The sequence below is a fragment of the Rhinoraja longicauda genome, chromosome 16 (assembly GCF_053455715.1).
Source record: "Rhinoraja longicauda isolate Sanriku21f chromosome 16, sRhiLon1.1, whole genome shotgun sequence".
In the NCBI taxonomy this organism is placed as follows: Eukaryota; Metazoa; Chordata; class Chondrichthyes; order Rajiformes; family Arhynchobatidae; genus Rhinoraja; species Rhinoraja longicauda.
In genome coordinates, this window is record NC_135968.1 from 8,317,345 (window position 1) to 8,339,577 (window position 22,233).

Here is a 22,233-nt window from a genome sequence, read left to right on the forward strand (position 1 = left end):
CCTGTGCCCTGACTAATTATCTCTTGGCCAACATCCCAAAATAGACTATCTGGTCATTAATCTAAATGTTGTTTATGCGAGTTTGCTGTGTGCAAATTAGCTGCTGTCACTCATCGTTACAGCAGTGGCTCCACAGTGATTCAGTTTCAAAAGTAGTTCACTGGCTGTGAAGTGATACAGGCTCTCCCAAAACACTTGGCAGCCAGTGAACTACTTTTGAAATTGAATCATTGTTGAGTCATGGCTGCACTGTTGAGTGGCAGCAGTTAATTTGTACACATCAAACTCACATAAACACACTTAGATTAATGACCAGAAACTTTCACCATAGGAGGGTAGTGGGGAGAGATAAAATTTAATCCACACTTTAAAAAGAAAAGTGCTAAAATAACTTTGGGTTGGGCAGCAAATCTAGAGAACATGGTTAGATGACGTTTCAAGCTAAGACCCTTCAGTCTAATTGTAATGGGGGTGGGGGGAGCGTGGAGCTGGAAAAGGTGGGGTTGAGACAAAGCTAGGCAAGGGACAGGCTTTGCACTTGCCAGGCTTTTCCCACCCTATCTCTTTTCCAGCTTTCTTCTGCCTGCTACAATTAGTCAGACCCAAAACATCCCCTATCCTTGTCTTCCAGAAAAGCTGCCTGACCTGCTGAATTACTCTAACACTTTAAAATATATAAACCAGCATCTACAGTTGCTTTTGAAGGTACTGCAGATGCTGGTTTAAACCGAAGATAGACACAAAATGCTGGTGTAACACAGTGGGATGGGCTGCACCTCTGGAGAAACACATTCCTTCTTTCCAGAGATGCTGCCTGTCCTGCTGAGTTACTCCAGTAATTTGTGTCTGTCTGCAGTTGCTTGTGTCTATATTTTAAACCATATTTGTCTTTACTTTTGAGGAGCATGTTGTACCTGCAAATATTATGTTCTTTATTTCTTTTGAAAGCCAGCTGGTGTCCTTTTTTCACCCATCCTTTATTCTTAAGGCAGAGGAGAGATCAGAGTGACACTTGGCAGTGTGGGTGGAGACGGGCAGCTTAATTCCCTCTCCTGAGATCTGTTGGGGAAGCTGTGGTTCCTGCACACAACACTATGCAAACATAGGAGTAGGTTCAACCACTGACAGCTCTTTGTCAGGGGGCAGACTGACTCCCTGAAACCTTCACATGCAGGCCACTAAACCCACAACTTTCCTTGCTCTTAATTGTCACATCAAACGACTTGATCAAACCATCAAACGACTGGCCTCTGGCCAGCACAACCAGATTTTGTCATACTTGCCTTTTTCTTGCCATTGTCTTTCATTTTCTGACTAAGGTCTAGGAGGGTGAGTGTGCCCAAATGTGTTGAAGGCAGGGTGGCACTTGGCATTACTGGCTCAGGCTAACAAGCTGTAGCAGAATCGCAATGATACAGAATCTGAAATTTATGCAAAATTACAATTTAGATGCATCCAGTTACTTTTACTTCTGAGTCATTTTTGGAAGATCGTGAGTTACAAAATTGGTATGCAAGTACAGCGAGTAATATTGTTGATAGATTGTCGATCGATTGTTGATCTTAACTGGGTAAAAGGAATGAAGTAAGTATGAGAGCAAGGAAATCTTGCACCTCTACAAGACACTGTTGAAACTAGTTCTGCTGTTCTCTGCCTAATTTGTCTCCTTATTTTGGGAAGATGCAGTGTAGTGAAGGTTCACCAGATCGATTTTTGAGATGAGGTAAGAACGGACAAGTCGCCAAAGTCTCTGGAGTTCGCAAAGACAAAATCCCATTGGGACAGAAAATCCTGAGGGGTTTGACGGAGTCCATGCTGGGAAGATGCTTCTTTCGTTAAAGCTTTCTAGCATTCAGGGAGGTGGTCGCAAAAGAAGAGTTTGACTGCTTTAGAATGAAAGGAGGAGGAATTTCCTAGGGTTGAGATTGTCTTGAAATCTCTACTCGAGACACAAATGAGTCATTGGGCCAAAATAAAGTTGATTCGGACGCCTTGAACAGATGCGTTGCGTGGAGACCCTAGCCACCTGCCTTTACTTGAGCTGAATGAATTGAGTCCTCGTTTGGGTTAGTTGGTGAGGTATTGCTCCTCGCCTCCTGTTAAAGCTGGGAGATGTTCTAATTGTTTGTAAATTTCTGATGTTCAGAGGCACTTACAATCTGAAGAAGGGTTTTGACTCAAAACGTCACCTATTCCTTTTCTCCCCCTAACCCCGGGAGTTACTCCAGCATATTGTATCTCTTACAGCATAAATAAATTTAATACTGTATTTGAGGTGACTTTGGGGATGTTCTTAACTCCTTTTTCTGCCTGTTGCCTGGTAATATCTTCCCATTACAGATCTCCTGAGTAGAATAGTAAGGAACTGCAGATGCTGGTTTACACCGAATATAGGTGCACAATGCTGGAGTAACTAAGCGGGTCAGGCAGCAAATCTGGAGAAAAGGAATAGGTGACATTTTGAGTCAAACCCCTTCAGTCTGAAGAATATCACACTTCTCAAGAGTCTGAGAAAGTAGAGAGTATCCTATCACACTCCTTTCTCGTGACTTGTAAATGCTAGAATGGATTTTGCTGTTGAGGTAAATTGCTTGCCATAAGATACATAGCTTGTAAATTTTGTAACCAGTGTACTTGTGTGGCTGTCCTGATGGAGTTTCTGTTCAGTGGTGGCATCTGAAAGGTTGATAGTTGCGAACTATTGGGCAGCACAGTTGTGCCTCCAATGCCAATTGCTTTATTTTTAGCATATTTATCTGAACAAAACAAAAAATTAAATCAACATTTTAAATCTTTTCTGTACAATTAAAAGTTAACAAAAATGTCCTGAACTGCTTCAAAACATTTATGAACAATTATTTATTAAATAATTAAAAAAACATGTTCGAGCAAGTGCAAATAATTTAGCAAAATAAACTTTTCACAGCCCTAAAGTGGTCATTGAAATAAATAGGCTTATGGATCCTGAGTCAGATTTAAATGCTGGTGAAATCTCAGCAAGGTCCAGCTTGGCTGTTGAAGAATGCAGCCACCATCTTATTTACAGCATGGAAGCTTATTTTTGGAAAATAATAGAAGGTGGTTGCTTATGAGGCTTTGTGAAGATGCATCATACAGCCTGTGGACTTCACTTGTCTTACAAGGTGACTATCTGGTGCACTTTCAATGAGTGTCTGGCTGCTTATTCTCTCGGACTTGGCTGTAAAAGGAGCTCGATCCCTGAAAGTGACCGGTTGTGGCTCCTGAAATACTTTCACAGCCAGTTAAATTATGCCCCAATGCTTGCATGCTTAACTCTAACCCAAAGAACTGAAATGTTTGTTATTGCTTCCGACATTATCAAAGATTGAAAGATCTTCAAAACCTTTAAAAAAAAAAACAATTCAAATGCTTAGACAACTCGAGAACAAATGTATTTAAATGATCTGTATTGTGAAAAGATTAAAATTGCTTGAAACTTTCTTGCAATTCCATTTTGTTTGAAATGAATGGATATGCTGAAGATTCAGCACCCAAATATCCAATGCAGTTGTTGGGAAACTAGGATGATGTTGTTCTGCCACATTGTAAGGCAATTAGAAGAAAAGTGGTGAAATTGGAGACCTCCACTTTTGCATGAATAGCTCTCATAATTGATTCAGTTTATCATTGCCTCTCCTGCAACAAGTTGTGTGCCATTTATTTAGCTAATCTTAGTCGGTGACTAGATTACAGCTCTCTATATATAAAATGAATGAAGAATAGAAAAGCTTCATGCATGCAAGTGTTCCTTTCAATTATTCTGTCGTTTTTGTAGCGTGGTAGAAAGGCCAGTAACATAGGAGACAAACTTGCAGAAATCAAAAGTGAGATTATTTGGACAATGAAGGTGCAGTTGTCTTAAAGAGAATTATCAGTGAACCACTCGCTGAAATTACCATGAAACTAAAATTCTATTTTTGTTCTATTTCAGATCTGCCATTTGCTGGATTCAAGTTGCAGTTCAGGAAATGTTCATCCAATAAGTACCAAACTGCAATGGTAGACGTTGTTTTAGGTATGTACATTTGTGTGTTTATTTCTAAGTAAATGCAGGTTCTTTCAGTTCCAAGTTTGTTATGTGTGCTAATTTTAGATCAATGTTTCTAAGCAACCCAGGAAAATAAGAAAGATTTTCCTCTAGAGTTGAGATTCTGGTGAAATCTTTACACAATTCCTTTTTAATAGACTAAAATGTATTAGCAAGATGTAAGCCTTAGAACAGATTGGGATAGGGACAAAAGCATGGCTGAAATTTTTACGAGCTCCTAATTTTGTGGCAGGAAATTAAGCTGCATTCTAGATTTCTCTAGTAGGCTACTAAATAATTCTACATTTTGGACCTGGAGGATGAAGGCACAATTGGCACCAGAGGAGTGATTCAGGCAAACAAAGATCTCAGAAAATGATTACACAGAGGGATGGGGGGGGGTTAATATGGAAAAATTGTGAGGGGTGCTGGTATCAAGACTATTCATATGACATTGGCACACAGCCTGACTGGAAATATGCACACAATCTTTGGAGCCAGGTTTGGCAAGTGACTGCAATTTGAATTTTTGTTAAAGAGGGCATTGATTATTTGTAGGATAATTGTCTTGGTAATTCAGTAAAAAATAGTCTTACTGGAGGATATGGTGCATAGACAGAAGCCATAGAGAATCTTTTGAGGCTTGAAAAGATTGAGGTCATTAAAGACTGAATTGAGACGGAATTAGGTCGCTTGAAACAATATCGTTCACCAAAATCATGTGCAAATTCTCATACTATCTCGAATGTATATTGCTCCTCAGCAGAATACAATTGCAAAGCATGTGTTAAAATGGCAATCGTAAATTTGTTGGCAAGTATTTCAAATCCCGCAGTACTTTTATAATGTTGTTTATTTGCAATGTTTTTCAAAGTAATACGTCCAAGCATTCGTAATTTGTTATATCCTTTTTATACCTGTGTTTAAAAAAACATTGTTTATTGTATTGTAATGTTCTGTGTTGTGATTTAATCTTGAAGCAAGAATAATAGACAATAGGTGCAGGAGGAGGCCATTCGGTCCTTCGAGCCAGCACCGCCATTCAATGTGATCATGGCTGATCATTCTCAATCAGTACCCCGTTCCTGCCTTCTCCCCATACCCCCTGACTCCGCTATCCTTAAGAGCTCTATCCAGCTCTCTCTTGAATGCATTCAGAGAATTGGCCTCCACTGCCTTCTGAGGCAGAGAATTCCACAGATTCACAACTCTCTGACTGAAAAGGTTTTCCTCATCTCAGTTCTAAATGGCCTACCCCTTAGTCTTAAACTGTGGCCCCTTCTTCTGGACTCCCCCAACATTGGGAACATGTTTCCTGCCTCTAACGTGTCCAACCCCTTAATAATCTTATACGTTTCGATAAGATCTCCTCTCATCCTTCTAAATTCCAGTGTATACAAGCCTAGTCGCTCCAGTCTTTCAACATATGATAGTCCCGCCATTCCGGGAATTAACCTAGCAAATCTACGCTGCACGCCCTCAATAGCAAGAATATCCTTTCTCAAATGTGGAGACCAAAACTGCACATAGTACTTACTCCAGGTGCGGTCTCACTAGGGCCCTGTACAACTGCAGAAGGATCTCTTTGCTCCTATACTCAACTCCTCTTGTTATGAAGGCCAACATTCCATTGGCTTTCTTCACTGCCTGCTGTACCTGAATGCTTCCTTTCAGTGACTGATGCACTAGGACACCCAGATCTCGTTGTACGTCCCCTGTTCCTAACTTGACACCATTCAGATAATGGTATATAATAATATACTTAATTTTGTATTTTTTGTTGTATTATGGTGTCCTTGTGTATTTTACCTATTTTTCAACTAGTAGAGCTCCAGCAATGCAGATTCTATCCTGACCTACTGAGCTGCCTGTGCCGTGTTTGCATGTTCTTCCTGTGATCATGTGGGGTTTTCCTGAGTGGTCCAGTTCCTTTCCTATCCCCTATCCCCAACGAAGATGTGGGGGGAAGGGAGGGGGTGGGGGGGGGGGGGGGGGAGTTGGTGGCAATGTGGAAGCATAAAATAGATTTGAGTAGGATTACATTTTAATGGAATGTTTGATGGTCTTTGTGGGCCAGGGGGCCTATTTCCGTGCAATATCTTTCTGACTCTAACATTAAGTGATTGGGAATGACATCCCTTCAATTGATCTTGTGGCACAATAAAAAAAACTTGCATAACTTGATTTGTGACCCTTGCTGTACAAAGCCTCTAAACATTTAGTGCAGTAAACTGGTGAAAAACCCCACTAAACTAGCAAGTAATTGTGTGGCCTGTGGCAGTGTTGTCGGGAGGCTGAAATGAGGCAGATATTGACAGCAATGTATACTTAATTACATGCTCAGTTTAACTTCTAAGATAACCAAGGGAGTAAAAATCTGTCCTTGATTACATTCAGTATTTAAATCAATGGTATCAAATATCTGATGCGTGATACAGTATACATATGCAATTATATTATACAGTAGGTGCATTTGACCAAGGAATAACTTGGCTTGCAAGTTTATAATTGGTAGCATTATTTAAAGGGTAGATTGAAATGCATTTTTAATATGAAACACACATTTCAGTTGTATTAAATTGTTTAGATCCAATAATATCTCGTGGTAGACACAAAATGCTGGAGTAACTCAGCGGGTCATGCAACATCTCAGGAGAGAAGGAAAGGGTGACGTTTCGGGTCGAGACCCTTCAGATTGATGTCAGGGGAGGGGGCGGGACCAAGCTAGGATGTAGTCGGAGACAGGAAGACTAGTGGGAGAACTGGGACAGGGGAGGGGATAGAGAGGGGAAGCAGGGACTACCTGAAGTTAGAGAAGTCAATGTTCATACCGCTGGGGTGTAAACTGCCCAAGTGAAATATGAGGTGCTGTTCCTCCAATTTGCGCAGGGCCTCACTCTGACAATGGAGGAGGCCCAGGACAGAAAGGTCAGATTGGGAATGGGAGGGGGAGTTGAAGTGCTGAGCCACCAGGAGATCCAATCCAATCCAATCCAATAGAACTTTATTGTCATTCGGTACAAGTACCGAACGAAATTTCAGCAGTCACAAAACACAACAAAAAAAAGAAAAAAGTACACAGGACACACGACCCCAAGACAAACATCCATCACAGTGAGTCCAAACACCCCCTCACTGTGATGGAAGGCAACAAAACTTCCACTCTCTTCCCCCCACGCCCACGGACAGGTAGCTCGACCCCTAACGAGGCGACCGACACGCACAGCCCCCGCAAGGGGATGGAAGGCCCCGCGGCTGAGTCGCACTGGGCACTGAAATGTCCTGCGGCCGAGCCGCGCCAGCGATGTTAAGTCCAGCGGCCGAGCCTCGCTGGGCGATGGAAGGCCCGCGGCCGAGCCGCACCGGGGGCTGCTTATTCCCCCGCGCCGGGCGATGGAAGGCCCCGCGGCCGAGCCGCACCGAGCGCTGAGACGTCCCACGGCCTTACCGGGCGATGGAAGGCCCCGCGGCCGAGCCGCGCCGGGCACTGTTAGGTTCCGCGGCCGAGCTGCGCCCCGGGGAAGAGACCTAATAAAAGAAAGGTTTCCACCACCCCACCACCCCCCACCCCACCCCCCCACACTTACACAGCCAAAAACAGAAACAAAAACCATCCCAACACCGACACACAAACAAAAAAAAAGGAAAAAGTACACAGACTGCCAGAGAGCCGCAGCCGTCGGGTTGGTTGAGACGGACTGAGCGGAGGTGTTCAGCGAAACGATCGCCGAACCTGCGCTTGGTCTCGCCGATGTAGAGAAGTTGACATCTGGAACAGCGCTGTCTCCGACTACATCCTATTTTTGTCCCACCCTCTCTGACATCAGTCTGAAGAAGGGTCTCGACCCGAAACGTCACCCTTTCCTTCTCTCCTGAGATGCTGCCTGGCCCGCTGAGTTACTCCTGCATTTTGTTTCTACCTTTGATTTAAACAAGCATCTGCAGTTTTTTTTTCCTACAATAATATCTCCTTCTTGCCCAGTTATTAAACTAATTTAGATGGGGGGAATCGTTATTTTAACATTTGAAGAAACACACTTTTATTTTAATATATTCAGGGGTGCACCAAAAAGGAAGGGAATGGGAATGTTTCCATTCTGGCAAATTTCATCCAGAGAATGAGTACCCTATCCACCTGGAAATAAATGCATAACCCATGTCTGATTGATTCTGTAAAGACTGACTACCTGAATTACTCCCCAGTGGGCTGGGAGCTTTATGAGCATTGCTAAAACATTCAACATTTGAGGTGCCAAATAGGGGGTAGTGAATGCAACTGATGCTGACCCTACTTTTCTACAGTGTCTTTTAACATTAGTAAATGTTCCAACATTGCATCTCAGAGAATTCCAATGCATTGTTTAAAAGGAAAAGTTGGCGGCATGTTTGCAAATATTGGTTATGAGGAGGCTTTTTAAGGTCATTGATTGGGGACTGGTGGACCCCCAAAGTGGTTGGAAGTTCTGCTATCAAATTGAAAAGAGGATGAAGCAGGAATAGGAATACTTTGTCTTATGTGACCAGAAACAGTGAGATTTTTTGCTTGCATGCACAATGTTTACAAATAGCAGCCACCAGGTTACAAATGCTCTAGAAATAGTAGAGAATGGTGCTGAGCAGGAGAAAGTTGGTGAGAGAGAGAGATTGCAGTAAGGTCAATGAATACTCAATAATGACATGAGTAAATATTTTTAGCGATTAATTTCACAAAAAATCGTCCCCAAAACAGAAAGTCTGACCATAAAGGGAAGTGAGGAATTTCAAATAAAAACATTCACGTAAGCATAAAGTTACCTGACAAACAAAAACACTATAATGTCCAGGTTGCAATACCTGCAGTCCCTTCCTTCACTAAGCTGGGATCCTGGGGTAGAAAATATTTGTAATATTATAAAACTTGTGTATTGGTAGTGTATTTATATAGTATGTTATTCCCACAATGTGCCTTTCAGCAGTTTGCATTTTGAAATCTTTTGTCTTTAAATTGCAGTGTTATAAAATTGTTAATCTAATACCACACTTAATCTCCTTAGCCATGGGTTGCTATTTTTGTATGGAGTTGTTTTTCTGCTTGGAATAGTTGATGTATTTAAAAGCTTTCCATTATTTATCTTAAATCTTTGCACTTCAGGCCATTCCCCCTCAACCCAATGTTTTAGACTTTACATTCAAAATTCTTGCCTTGATTTATCTGTCTCTCTTGGATATTTATCGGTTTGTCATTTTTCCCTGGAGGGTCTCTTGCTTATAGGATTACTAATTAGCCCTGTCTGAGGTTACAGTCAAGGATATCCTACCCCACAGAACCAATCATAGCCTCTTCTATCAGAAAATGTTTGTTAATGCATCTTCCATCTACTTTAGATATTGATTTGTTCAAAAAAAAATTGAAAATCTAATGTTCCCTTGATTACTGTATCATCATTAATACATGCTTGTCTTATTACTTTCTCTAATTATGCTGTGCAGTAATTGATTTAAGCTGGGGTTTTTTTTTGCTCCTCTTAATTTGTATCTGATTGTATTCCCTATTCTTCTAGATCAGGGCCTCAACTTTTCAGCACGAGGGCCACATTATATATTCAGCACATTTTTGCGGGGCGTAGGAAAAAATAAAGAAGAGTGAGTTTTATAAATATAATGAACTCAAAGTTTAGACTAGGTTACGTTAGATTAGATTAGGAAAGGTTAAACTTGGTTAGATTAGGTTAGTTTACATCAGGTTTATATGGCAACAAATAAATAATATATATATATTTTAAAGAGCTTGAAATATTGGAATATATATACCGTAGGTATACAATTATTTATAAAACAGAAAAAATACAGTGACCACCACTGGGGGAGAGAGAGGGGTGGGGGGGAGAGAGAGTGGGGGAGGAGGGAGAGTGGGGGAGGAGGGAGAGTGGGGGAGGAGGGAGAGTGAGGGAGAGTGGGGGAGGAGGGAGAGTGGGGGAGGAGGGAGAGTGGGGGAGGAGGGAGAGTGGGGGAGGAGGGAGAGTGGGGGAGGAGGGAGAGTGGGGGGAGGAGGGAGAGTGGGGAAGGAGGGAGAGTGGGGGAGGAGGGAGAGTGGGGGAGGAGGGAGAGTGTCGGGGTAGAGGGAGCAGCGGGTGGGAGTGCGGGGAGTGGGAGGGTATCAGAGGGTTGGGTGAAGGAGCGCCACCTCTCCCTCTCCCCCTCCCCCCTCCCCCCCTCTCCCATGAGCCAGCGAGATCCGCGCTGCTCCTCCACTCTCTTCCCCGGCCCAGTCTCCCTCTAAAGCAACAAAATAAGAACAAACACAATTGTTGTATTAATTGTTCAGAAGCTGCGCATCCCCGGGGTGAGCAGTGGCGAGGCTCCTTCACCTCTGACATCCTCCCCCTCCCCGCGCTCCTGCTCTTACCCGCTGCTCCCTCTACCCCGACTCTCTTCTCTTTCCCCCCCCCCCCCATCTCTCTCTCCCCGGGGTGAGTGGTGGCGGCGAGGAGGGAAGTTTCTTGGAGTTGGATGCGCTGCGATCTCTCGCCTTGTCCTAGTTCTGGGTTGGTAGCGATCCACTCTCCGGTGAACCTTCGCCGGCAGCTTCTGCCTCCAGTCCCCGCCGCCTAAGAGCTTGCTGCGGGCCGGATAAAATCTTGTGGCGGGCCGGATGTGGCCCGCGGGCCATAGTTTGGAGATCCCTGTTTTAGATCATGCTTCGCAACTGCTTATTTCATTCTTTATTGTGAATGCTGAGTACAACGATCTCCTTTTTTTTAACTTTGTGCAGCTTTAATAGGTTTAGGTGTAAATACATGTCACATTTTGTGCCGTTATGTATCTGTACGCAATATTAAACTTTTCAACCTTTTGAAATCATATGATTCTTAAATGTCAAAAGTAAAATGTAAAGTGCAGCATTTGCCGTGGCAAGTTTTGAAAGCAGCATTGTGCAGTATCTGCCAACTGACCCCTTCTGATTACATTTGGTGATTGCAACACAATTCTGAAACAACCACTGAAGTAAGATTTGTGTGGGAAAATTGAAGATAAATCTTACCTTTTCAAATCTGTGAATATGGTACTCAGCTATATTTAAAGTTTATCTTGCAACTACAATTGTTAATGATAAATTGCACTGCATTTTACGATGGCATTATCAGCATTATCGATGAAAATCAAAGACTGCAAATACTGGAAATCTAAAATTAAAAGCAGAAAATGTGATATGTATTTACACCTAAACCTGATAGGTATATGGATGAGAGGGGATTGGAGGGTTATGGTCTGAGAGCAGGTAGATGAGACTAGGTCAGAGAGAGTGGTCAGCGTGGACTGGTAGGGCCGAACGGGCCTGTTTCCGTGCTGTAGTTGTTATATGGTTATATGGAGATACTCATCTCGTTACGTCGGGCCGCATCTGTGGGAAATGAAACAGAGTTAATGTTTCGGGTCAAATACTTTTTGTCAGGTCTGTTCTGGAAAGAATATTCATCCTGAAATGTTAACTCTGCTTCTGTTTACTCATGCAACCTGGTTTATTTTTTAGTATTTTCAGCATTTTCTGTTTTAATATTACCAGTATTATTAACCAGGTTTGAAAAAGGCATTTTGAAAAAAACACTGAATTAAAAATGTATAAGTAGAACATATTACTAACACCAGTTAGTGTTTCAGAAATGTAGTGAAGGAAGAATGCAAACTCTCCGCCTGGAATGGGTACACTCTTTCCACGGTGAGGCTATGGGGCAAAATACAAATCATCGTGTCATAGAGCACAGATACTGCTTCTTCAACCAATCAAGTCTAGGCAGACTATCGAGTAGCTATCCCCACTAGTTTTATTCTTCCCTTACTGCAGTCAACCAGTCACCTTCATGCTCAGGGCTGTTTAGAGCAGCCAACTTCGACAGATGTACCATAGAAAGTATCTTATTGGGATACATCACAGCCTGGTAAGCCCAAGACTATAAGAAACTGCAGAGTTGTAGAGCAGCCCAGTCCATCTTGCAAACCAGCCTACATGGTTTATCTCTGTCCCCTCCCTCCTCACACCCCATTGACTCCTTCTATTCTTCACATTACTTGGGGAAAGCAGCCAATGCAATCAAGGACCAACTGAGTTTGTTTCTCTTCTCCCCTCTCCTGTTAGCAGAAGATACAACGGCTTGAAAGCACATTATCAGACTCTTGTATGCATAGTTTTTCACCATCTCTATATGTGTCAATACTAATACTAAACCAATACCAATTAATCTACCCAGCCCCATACCTATTGAATCTGTGGTAGGTACCCAGAGTGCCTGGAGGAAACCTCATGGCTGCAAGGTGCAAACTACATAAGTGGCACTGGAAGGTATTTATTCACAAAATGCTGGAGTAACTCAGCAGGTCAGGCAGCGTCTCCTCATAATCTGCACTCTTTCGAGCTTAAGATATTTCCTATTGCAGTATGATTGAAACTGACGACAATATTCCTCATGCACCTTGGGACCTACTGTTCACTGTGAATGTCCTGCCTTGATTGACTTCCTAAAATGCAATATCTCACACTTATCTGCATTAAACTCCCATTTTCCTTGGCTGCCTTGCCCAGCTGATCAAGATATAATTGGAATTCTTGATAACCATCTTCACTGTCCACGATACCACTATTTTAATGTCATCTTCAAACTTACTAATCATGCCTAGTACATTTTCATCCAAGGAGTTACTATAGATGACCGAGCTATGGGCCCAGCACTGACCCCTGAGGCACAGGCCTTTAGACTGTAAAACAACATTCCACCACCCGTGCTTCCTACCATGAAGCCAATTCTGTTTCCAAATAGTTGCCTTCAAATATTTTGTTAACCAAGAATATTAGGTGGAAAGGACAGGTATAGAAAATTCAGTTACTTGTCAGTGATCATATTTGCAGACAAAGATGTTAAGGAATTCAATACTCCGAAGAGAATGAAGTAAATAGAAGTGCCATTAGTGTGCTTGTCTGCAAATTAATGTTGCTGAGGGCAGCATTCACATGTGGAAGTTAATAGAAGAAAAGTGCATGCACTGGAGAGTAAACGTTACTGATGGTTCCCTAGCTATAAAATCAAATTGAAAGATGGAGTTGGCCGAGTATGGTAAACCCCATGGACAGGAAAATAGTATGGTCAACATTTACAGGTATAAAATGCAAATTGGTTGGTGAGAGCACAGTGATTTTTGTCATGATTATGCTATTAGTGGCTTTGTTTGCTGCCTTGGTAGTGTGGTGGAGGTGGAAGTGGTTCAACTATGGAGTTGAAGGTAGATATTGCCTTATGAAGTTCCAATACTTTGAAGGACTTTGCACTGAACATGTATGTGGGACATGCATGTATGTTAGGCTATCATTCATCGCCAAGAGCTTGGCATTCAACACCAGCATCCTTTCAAATCTTTTATTGTCAATCTTGGGGAACTGGGTCTCTGTTCGTTCCAATGCAACTGAATCCTCTAATCCTCATTGGCAAACCTTAAACAGACCACACCTTCTCGCTGATCATTAGCACAGGCATCTCAAGGCTGTGTGCTCAGACCGCTGCTCTATTCAAAATCCATGACTGCAGCCATACGCAGCTTCTATATTATCGTCATTAAATTCACCGATGATGCCACCTTTGGACGAATAATGTCTCATGAGTCAGAGTATAGGACTGAAATCAATAATCTGGTTGAGTGGCGCCCCAGGTACAATCTTGCTCTTACCGTTAGTTAGACCAAGGACCTGATTGGGAAGGAAAGTTGAGAGACCATGCACCTATCTTCATTGGTGAGACGTTGGTGGAGAGAATCAACAGCTTCATGCGTCCGATCTGTCCAGGGCACAATGCCTCCACTTCCTCAAAAGTATGAAGAGATTTGGCATGTAGCCAAATTTCTACAAGTGTAGAGGGGAGAGCAAACTGACTGTTACATCACAGCGTGGTTCAGAAATAAGAATGCTCAAGAACGAAAGAGGCTGCAGAAACTGGTAGGTGTTGCCTGTTCCATCACAGGGATTATTCTCCATGCCATTGAAGGGATCTACTGGAAGCACTACCTCCACAATCAAGAGCAGCTTCTTCTCTTCAGCCTCTTGAACCATCTGAGGAAGAGTCCCGATCCGATTTATCATCTATTCATGTTTTCCAGTGATGTTGCTTGATCTGCTGAGTTACTCCGGCACTTTGTGTTCATTGCAGGATTTAAAAGATAGCAAGTGAGAATTTAATTGTTCCTGGCCCAGTGCTTGTGATAATTAAGTACTTGTGAAGAAATGAATGTTGGTGATGAGATAGTATTTTGTATAGGTGGTAGGACCCAGGCAAAGGATGGTGGTGGTAGATCAGAAGATATGGGCATTTTCTTAGAGGAGGGAGAGTGTACATTAACAAACTCGCTTTGCTCGTGGATCTGGAAAAAAACATTTAGATGGTAGACAGTTCATGAGAGTAGGGTTCAAAGAAGGTATAAGTAAAGGAACTGGTAGATCAGTTTACTTTAGTAATACAGCATGGAAACAGGCCCCTTGACCCACCAAGCCCACACCATTGATCAACCATATACTGGTTCCAAGTTATGCTTTCGCATCCTACAAATTTTTAGGCAATTTACAGAAGCCAATTAACCTACGAATCTGCACGTTTTTGAGTTGTGGGAGGTAACCGGAGAACCAAAAGGGAACCCAATTGGTCACATGGTGAATGTATAAACTCCACAAAAACAGCATCTGTAGTCAGGATTGAACCTGAGTCTCTGGCACTGTGAGGCAGCAACTCTATGGCTATGCCACTGTGCCGCCCTTTTTAAGGGGAAGAATGACGATGAGGGATAAAACAGAAAATGTGAGCTAGGGTTGGGAGAATACAAATGGAACCCAAATCTGCCATGTCATAATATACCTCTTTTAAAAGAGCATTCAATGTCACGAAAATACATGGAAGATTTGCCTACTATTTGAGTTTTTGTCAGATAGTGGAGGAGTTTTTCCAGCGAGAACACTTAGTTGGTGCTGAAAATTTACAATGTGCTGCTAAGGATCTGAGCTTGCAGTAAAAGGGTGAAAGTCAGTGGAAGGAAAATAAGGTTACGTGGAGGAAAATTCATTTAAATCTGTCTGGATTGCCCTGCTATCCTCGTATTTCAAGATGAAACTAGGCGGGATTGTCACTGTTGCCAAGTCAGACCATCCTGATTTCTAGCTTGGAATTAAATTATTTGTAAATGTTTCACATAAGTTGCTCTTTACTACATTGAGTGTTTTGTCTGACGTTTAATTGTGAGTTATTTAGTTTGTTCTTGTGTGGGCTCCATGCACCTCCTGTGTTTTTTTTTGAAAAGCTTATGACCTTTTCTCCTGTAATTTGACGACTTTGCAGTTCAGCAATTTTAAATTTGGGTGTCAACAATACCTGCCCAATTCTTGATCATGCTAGTAACAAATTTAAGACTGTATGGTCCGGTTTTGCATAATGAGTAGCAAACATGTTTCCTTAAGCACCAATAAATCCACATTACCTGACACTCAACAGTGAAATTTTAAAATACCTATTGGTCTCAAAGCGCTTTGGTGCAGCCGAGGTCATGGATAGCATCAGATAATTGGATATATAGAAAGAAATTGCAGATGCTGGTTGTGTAACCGAAGATATACACAAAATGCTGGAGCAACAGAAGGTCTGAAGAAGGGTCTCGACCCAAAAGGTCACCCATTCAATAGACAATAGATGCAGGAGTAGGCCATTCAGCCCTTCGAGCCAGCACCGCCATTCAATGCGATCATGGCTGATCACTCTCAATCAGTACCCCGTTCCTGCCTTCTCCCCATACCCCCTCACTCCGCTATCCTTAAGAGCTCTATCCAGCTCTCTCTTGAAAGCATCCAACGAACTGGCCTCCACTGCCTTCTGAGGCAGAGAATTCCACACCTTCACCACTCTGACTGAAAAAGTTCTTCCTCATCTCCGTTCTAAATGGCCTACCCCTTATTCTTAAACTGTGGCCCCTTGTTCTGGACTCCCCCAACATCGGGAACATGTTTCCTGCCTCTAAGGTGTCCAATCCCCTAATTATCTTATATGTTTCAATAAGATCCCCCCTCATCCTTCTAAATTCCAGTTCCATTCCTTCTCTCCAGAGATGCTGCATGTCCTGCTGAATTACTCCAGCATTTTGTGTCAGGTAATTGGATTTTCTTTTTTCTCAAACAATGCTGCAGTTGTGTTCTACTCTACAAGTATGCATTTTGAGCTAAATATTTCTCGTATTCATCTTGCAAATAAATGTTTTATTTGGTGCCAGTGTGTATTGTGTACTATGAAGTCCGCAGGACCGAATCCTGGACCTGCTACCAGTTAAGCCCATTTTGTTTTGCTTTTATACTTTATTACTGGTGCATAATTTCCTTTTTATTCCTCCATGGGATATAATTTTGAGGAAAAATATAACGTAAGTGTAAAACAATTTCAAAAAGATGTGTGGAAAATAATTCTTCATCCAGTTTGTGCTTGGACAGGTAATCTCCAGGCTGGAGAGGAAGTTGGAGTGGGAGGGCCAAGATTGACGTATATCAAAGATTATGGAAAAGGGTCTGCTCAGGTTTGAGTGGCTAAATTTAAAAGCAGAATTCTGACGTTGGTAATCTTTTCATTGTAACCTAAGCCATGAGCAAATCATCACAGGATTAATCGGGTCGAATGTTGATGTGATGAAGTTTGTTTTGACATATGGGGCATTAGCATCAGTGCTGGTTAAATAAAAAGCCGTTCCATTGAGATGGTGCACACCTGAACCAGGTGGCGACCAGAGTTCTAGTGAATTGAAAAAGGCAGTAGAGATTTCAGATGCCGGATACTGGAGCGGAAAACAATTGTTGGAGGAACTCCGTACATCATGCAACATCTGTGAAGCAAACATTGTGGGTCAAGACCATGCATGAGGACTGAGTGCAGAAGGGAGTTGGCCCTTATGAAGAGATAAGGAAGAGGGGCAAAGCAGGAGGCAACAAACAATCTGAGCGAACAGGCAAATATTGGGCAGATCAAGCCAGGTGATAGATGCTGGAAGATAAGTAGAGACAGCAAAAAGCTGCAGAGTCTAAAATTTGAGGGAATGGTGGTATATGTGGAGGGAAATCTATAGTGCTAAAGGAAAATGACAATGCAAAGTGATCGGACTACGGACAATCAAATTGTGTCAGGAAATGATAGAGCATATAAATGCTCTATCATCCATATGCATAGAGCATCCTGACAAATTGGTTCCAGTAAGGGAAAATGCTAACAGTACAAATAGGACTATAAATACAAAATTTGTTGATGAATGGAAAAGACTAATATAAAGGTGTAATGGTTGAATACAAGAAACATTTGTAATTAGGCTGACAAAGTAACAGGCAAATAGATGCAACTGGATATGGTATAATTATCACGGAGAATTGGCAGGATGACCAAGGCTGAGAAGTGAACATCCAAAGATCTGAAATACTTTAAAAGGATAGGTGAAAAGAAGGTGACGTGGCATTCACTGAGGATGAAATTGGAGCAAGACTGAGAAAGCATACTTGGGAAATATATAGAATCCTTCTAGGCATATACCTAGATATGGGTCAAAAGCCGGAACGGCGTACTGATTTTGGATGATCAGCCATGATCATATTGAATGGCGGTGCTGGCTCGAAGGGCCGAATGGCCTACTCCTGCACCTATTGTCTATTGTCTCTCCTTTGGAGCTAATATCCTCTAATCCAGGCAGCATTTTGGTAAACCTCTTCGGCATCCTTTCCAAAGCCTCCACATCATTCTTGTATTGGAGCAACCAGAACTGCATATAATACACAAATGTGGCCTAACCAATGTCCTTTAAAGCTGCAACACGACTTCCTGACCCTTGTACTCAATGTCTTCACCAATGAAGGCAAGCATATCACATGTCTTCTTTATCACGATCTATCTACGTTGATCCACATTTGTGCCACATTTGTGTATTGTATGCAGTTCTGGTTGCTCCATTACAAGAATGATGTGGAGGCTTTGGAAAGGATGACGAAGAGGTTTACCAGAATGCTGCCTGGATTAGAGGGTATTAGCTCCAAAGGAGAGACAATAGGTGCAGGAGTAGGCCCTTCGAGCCAGCACCGCCATTCAATAGGATCATGGCTGATCATCCAAAATCAGTACCCCGTTCCGGCTTTTTCCCCATATCCCTTGATTCCCTTAGCCCTAAGAGCTAAATCTAATTCTATTGAGGGGGATATGGGCCAAACGCGGGCAGGTGGGACTAACTTAGATGGGACATCTTGATCAGCCTGAACAAGTTGGGCATATAAAAGGCTTTTAGATGGGCATATAGATATGAAGGGATTTGGATCACGTACAGGCATGGAGATTAGTTTAACTTGGCATGGACATTGTGGGCCAAAGGGCCTGTTCCTGTGCTGTGCTGTTCTATGAGCCCAAAGCACTCGAGCCCCAAACTACCTTTTGACCATTGATACAATTGTATTTACAATGTAATTTTTATAAACACAAGGATTTTTAGGAATGCTTCTGTCGTGTCACTGCAGAACTATCTGTATTTCTAAGTTTGCCAACAGCATAAAACAGAATATTGATAAGTTGAGTTAGGAAACATGAGGCTTCAAGGCAGCTTGGATAAGTTGAGTGAGAGGGCAAATACTTGATGAATACAGGACAATGTTGATATAATGAAGTAATCCTCTTTGGTATTTAAAAACAAAGGCAAGCTAATGTTTAAGTAGTACTTAAATGGGAAATGGTGACGCACAAAGTGATCTGGGTGTCCTTGCACATAAATCACTGAAAATAAATATGTAAGTGCAGCAAGCATTTAAGGAGTCAGCGTACAAAGACAGCTTTCAATGCTTCAATTAATGAGGTTTTGAATATGACACCATACAGGGCCTTGGTGAAACCATACCCAGAGCACAGTTTTGATCTACAGAAGGTATATTTGCCATTATGAAAGTTTGACAAAGTTTACCAGATTGATTCTTTGAATGCAAAAGCTATTGTATGAGAGTGGTTGGGTTGACTTGGCCAGTATTTATTGCATTTTGGACAAATGGGAGAAGATTTAATTGAAAAGTGCAACATTTTGACATGCTTTGGTAGGCTGGGTGAAAAGCTAATGTTTCCTTGGACTGCGGATTGTAGAATTAAGTTTCAAAGTCTATGGGTTAAGATATTGAACTGAAAGTATAAATTTCTTCATTCACAGACTATTGAATCTGTGATATTCTCTACCATGCAAGGTTGTGCAAGCCAAGTTGTTGATTATGTCCAAGAAATAAGGGGACTTTAAGACCCTCTGGATATGGGGACGAGACAGGTATTTGAAATTGAGATGGTGGATTGAACATGATCGTATTGAATGATGGAACAGGCTTGAATTGCTGCCATTGAAGGGATGAATTGCTGCCATTTTTGTTTCTATGTTTATAACTAGATTAAGTTTTTTTTTTAAATCTACAAAATATGTATTTTAAATGCTAAATATAAAATCCACGTAACCGCAGATGATTATTGAAAACCTCACAAGCCTTCCTAACTATATGAAACTATCTAGCTAATTCCAGGTAATGAATTTTGGAACTGTAAAGATGAAATTTACATTTGTACAATTTACAAGAGCTTACAATTAGTGCCTCCTGTTGCTTCAAGAAGGCTTTTGTAGCCCACTGGTGTAAAACCACTTTCCAGTCTTATAAAATAAACATTGCCCTAATTTTGAAACTATTTCATAGTTATTTTCCATAACTGCATCAAATCTAATTACCTCAAGATTATTTCCCCCAATATTATTTCCAGCTTCTTTGGAACTAAATTCCAGGTTGAAAGCTCATTCTCATAATGCTATGTCCTCTCTGGCTGTATCGCAGTCAATATCAGGTATTCACAAAATGCTGGAGTAACTCTGCAGGTCAGGCAGCATCTCGGGAGAGAAGGAATGGGTGATATTTAGGTCGAGACCCTTCTTCAGACAATATTAGGGTAATTGGCATCTTCGACTATTATTGACCTAATGCTTTTACAGTTGCCTACAAATCAGTGCAACTTCCTTGGTGGTCTATGGTACATTCTGAACAGTGATTTCTCCTTTTTATTATTTCAACCCTTGCAGCCTTATTTGGTGATCCTTCCTGAATATCTTCCCTTTTTTAGGCTCTGACTGTTTCTTATAAGACGTGTCTCTGCCTGAAAGATACTTGAGCTTTACTTGCAACTCCTTTGGGGAACAGTTCCAAAGATGCAGTTCTTTTTTAAACCTTTTATTTTTAAGATGTGACTGCAATTCTAGCTTTTACTGAGAGGCAACATCTTTTCCACATCCACACTAAGATCTTTTGTGATCTTGTGTTTCAACAGTGCTCTTTTAGCTTCCAAAGCCCAGCTGATAGAAGCTTGAACTGTTCAATTTTTTCTTGCAAGACATCTCACCTTTTCCATACATTAGTCTCATCAACTTCTGAACTTTGAATGCATTAATATTGGTATTGGAGTTGCTGATTGTGATCAGCAAAGGAGGAAGAAGGTAAAAGTTATTCGCCTTCCATCACAGTGGGGAATGTGAGGTAGCCGAAAAACAAGATAGATGTGCTGCCTGCGCTGGTGGGGATTCGAAGGGATTGCCATGAATGCATTGATCTCTGTTTGCGGTGACATTGTGGCGTGAGAACATCCTGGAGTCTGGCGCGAGTGTAGACGGCTTTCTGACTGTTCGGGCGGACAGGGACTGCGGAGACAGTGACAGCGGTCGGTACAACTCTGGTCACATCACGGTGCAGGAGCATGTGTGTGGCCCGAACATTGAACTGATGGCTCTAGGTCTCCGGTTATGCTGTGTGCCCTAGGGATTCTCACACGCCGCTGTGGTAACTGTTTATGTTTAATCTTTATGTAGTTTTGTATCTTGTTGCTTTTTTGGTATGACTGTATGGTAAATCAAATTTCACTGTACCTCGGTACACGTGACAATAAAGGACCATTGAACCATTGATTATTATTCAAACACTTGAAAAAGATATTGGTAGTATTGATAACCTATTGGCCTTTCCCTGATGCGAAGATCATAAAAGCTTTACAGTTAGGGATAGCAATGACAGCATTGTATTCCAGCAATAAGGAAGACAATGAGTGGGATCGGTTATGGACAGTGCTTGTTATCGATGGAGCCACAGGGCTGCCAGTTAACAGAAGCAGCCAAAATATTAACTTCTCATTTTTATACAAGTTACGAAAATATGAGTTAAATTAGCTTCTTGAAATTGACATTTATCACACATAGGAGAGATACTAGGAAAAATCCTATTTAATTTCGTCTTCGAATAATGTAATCTATGTATTATTTTAAATTGTATTAAGGAATGTCTAGTATTCAATGAACATTGATGTATATGTTGTAAACTTTCATCCCATATATCTTGCATTATAAATTGATTCAATTCGTCCTCCCATGCTCGTCTATAAGATTCTGATGACGGAATGTCAATGTCAAGGAGAATATTGTAAATAAAAGATATTAATTTATTTGAGTTATAATGTCGGTTCAGGCATACATCAAGTGTTTCTGGACCTCTAAACTTATATTCTTGCATGTGTGATTTTACATAATCTAAGTTGTAAATATCTAAAATAATTATTAACATGTAATCCGTACTTCTGCTGTAACTCCTGAAACGAAAGAAAAGTTCCCTTATGATAAAGATCTCCCACCCTTTTGATTCCATAACTTTTCCATTGAGCAAAGCCTCTATCTAAGACAGACGGTTTAAAAGAAGGATTATTCGCAATAGGAAGGAAAACAGATAATTTACTCAATTTTAACGTAAGCTTTAATTGTTTCCAGGTACGGATAACACTATGTATAATGGGATTACCTCCATATGTTTTTTTATTTAAATTTATTGGAGCTAAGAGGATCGCACCAATATCGAATGGTAAACAATCCTTTTTCTCCATCTTTAACCAATCCGGTTGTTGATCAGAATCATCCAACCAGCAGGTTATATTTTTAATATTAACCGCCCAATAATAAAATAAAAAGTTAGGTAAAGCAATTCCTCCATTAATTTTAGACTTACATAAGTGTCTTTTATTTATTCTATGAGTCTTGTAGTCCCAAATAAAATTAGTAACAATTGAATCAATTTTTAAAAAAAACTTTTTTGGAAGGTAGATCGGAATTGCTTGAAATAAGTA

General features: G+C 41.4%; 1 protein-coding gene across 9 annotated transcripts in view; it reads left to right on the forward strand.

The window, feature by feature from the left end:
• The window catches only part of LOC144601199 (phosphatidylcholine:ceramide cholinephosphotransferase 1-like), a 95,874-nt gene that overhangs the window by 32,573 nt on the left and 41,068 nt on the right, over positions 1–22,233 (forward strand). For all 9 annotated transcript variants that reach the window (XM_078413172.1, XM_078413168.1, XM_078413173.1 and 6 more), the window contains exon 3: positions 3,953–4,036. The gene's annotated coding sequence lies outside the window, so the exon portion shown is untranslated. The remainder of the gene's footprint in view (positions 1–3,952; positions 4,037–22,233) is intronic.